Below are 2500 nucleotides of genomic sequence, written 5' to 3' on the forward strand. Positions count from 1 at the left end.
GTCCATGGACTACTAAATGGACTTCCCTTGTGTGGGCATTAGAAGGGCTAACGCTCACATGGTTTACGTGGGTAGAAAACAGCACTTTACGTTACCCTACAATAGTTAATTCTGTTGAAATATAAAAAAAAGTGCTACACGGCCAACGTTTGCAAAAACGTAATCCTTCTTTGTACCCAAAAATAGACTGACTCAAACAAATACTATTTCGAATGAGTAATATTGAAAGAACTCAATTGATTATATACTTACATTGCATGTACCTTGTTTGTTTTCGTCTTCACGGCCACATGCGACTAAATTCAGGAATTGCATAGGTTTCGCTTCTATTGCATGAAGTAAACGGACATCACAACAATTATTGAAACCTAACCTTCTTAAAATGGGTGCTTGACGTTGACCAACGCCGTTGTTTACAATGGATGTCTAGGCTTAGCACTAATTGTGACGCTGCTGACGACCAACAGTACTCACAATGGGTCAGGTAACGCCTTTGTTAAAAAAAGCGATGAAACTTATAAGGCTTAACAATATACATGAGAGGCTGTTACTACGCCGATGAGTGATTTTTACCGTGCGATTCTGTCAGATTTTGTCAGTTCTTATATTAAAGAAAGTTCGGATCACTCACCGTTTCTGGGAAACCCCGTACATTTACTCGATTTATTTGTCACTCGTTTTGAATTTCTAGTCCTTATGTCAAAAATCGTTCGCTTTTTGATAAAAGCATGAACTTAGCAGGATGATGCAATTATAGGTTATAATTTTCTGATATAGGGCCAGCGACGGATCACCTTTTTAAGAGGACAAAAATGTGTGGCCAAATTCACATGATTCTAGCCAGCATGAAAACGCATTTGAAAACTGAATTGTTGAATTTGCGCTATAGAAATAAATGTTATTATTATTATCATTATTATTATTATTATTATTATTATTATTATTATTATTATTATTATTATAAAACGAGGCTGAAGTAAAGCAATTCTATTTTCAGGTAAAAGTTTTAGTTTTCAAGATAAACAGTCTTTAGTAATGATCAGAGTAATAAAAGCATCTTTATAGCATAACATTTTCAATAATGTATGTCACGTAGTCTATAACGTGACTACGAGAAAGAGAGTTTACACTTTAACACTATGTACTAATTCGCGTGACTCGAGCAGTGTTTTTGCAGATAGAAATTTTACTTTTTGCAGCAAATATTCTTTGTTAATCAAGAGAGGATTAAAAAGCATCTTCAATTTTCAGTGAGTGTCACATGGTCTATCACGTGACTGCAAGAAAGAGAGTTTACACTTTTACGCTATATTACCCGAAAGCAATTAATCATCTTGGCAATGTTCTCCACAGTTGCATAGGGCTGTGCATTTCAGGCTTGCCTTACGGCATTTGCATTGACCAGTGCATCCTTTCTTGCACCCGCAGTGAATCAGCTCATAACATGATTCTTGCGCTTGTAGCAGAACTGTCCACACCGGCTTCCATTCACTTCCTTCTCTTCTCCAGCCCTATTCTTGCTGACTTGGAATCTGTGGTTTAGCGATCAAAGCACTTCCCCACACATGTCCAGCCTGATAAACAGCACGCTTTGTGTGCAGCTTGAGTTGGCGGAATGTTTTCGATAGCCCTTGATTTCTTTGAGAAGAGCTCTTGTCTAGCTTCATTCACTGTTAATGCTGTGCTGGTTCTGTTGTAGAAAAGAACAACAAATCTCTCAATCAGTGGCATGTAGTCGTCGGGGATACTCTATGGAAGTGAAAATAAGTCAGCCAACACATCTGTCACACTGCAGGGAACACACTCCAGGTATCCCATGCTGTTCGTTTTCCTTTGCCAGAAAAGAAAGAAACGGTGTCGCAATCTGTTAGGGCATGCCTCATTGGAAGAGCCTTGGCCTTCTGCGGTCCAAGCTGAGCAGCAATGTCATGTATTGCCAGGTACCTGAAATGTTTACCGGTGCCAAAGGCAATCCAAAGCTCATCAAGAATATCTTGCATCTTTGGAAACTGCAAGAACCACAACATCTGTATCAATGGTTCTGATAATGACTCTCCGATATCCACACTGCGAAGCAATGTACACGTGCAGCACGATGCGTGTATCAGCTTCTTCGTGGGTACAGTCTTCCATGCCATCTCCTCTTGGTGAGCTTAAAACGTGTTCCTCGTATGTAGTGCACAGTTCTTTACCTTCTTCGTGACGAGATTCCACTTGCTCAGTCGCCAGGAAGTGGAAGAGCTCTGTCTTGTTCTCATTCACGTGTAAGAAACTCTTCCAGTTCTTCGGAATCTGGGAAGAGGATGTTACCCTTCTGCGTGTACCAGAGCCCCTCTTCTCTCTGGTAGCTGCCTTAAGACTATCCTGTCGATAAACATCCCAGAGCTTTTCTAATAGCATCCCCAATTGCATGATTAAAAATGAGCAACACATGTCTTCCTTGTGTATAACCACTTATAATTAGGTCAGGAAATGCCCCAAGCAGTCTTTCTTTCAATCT

The 2500-nt window shown here is 40.0% G+C and overlaps 1 protein-coding gene across 1 annotated transcript in view; it reads right to left on the reverse strand.

The window, feature by feature from the left end:
* The window catches only part of LOC138000508 (carbohydrate sulfotransferase 1-like), a 3320-nt gene extending 2914 nt beyond the window's left edge, over positions 1-406 (reverse strand). The window contains exon 1 of the mRNA XM_068846971.1: positions 253-406. The gene's annotated coding sequence lies outside the window, so the exon portion shown is untranslated. The remainder of the gene's footprint in view (positions 1-252) is intronic.
* Between the last annotated feature and the right edge of the window lie 2094 nt (positions 407-2500).

The sequence above is a fragment of the Montipora foliosa genome, chromosome 4 (genome assembly GCF_036669935.1).
Source record: "Montipora foliosa isolate CH-2021 chromosome 4, ASM3666993v2, whole genome shotgun sequence".
Taxonomy (NCBI): Eukaryota; Metazoa; Cnidaria; class Anthozoa; order Scleractinia; family Acroporidae; genus Montipora; species Montipora foliosa.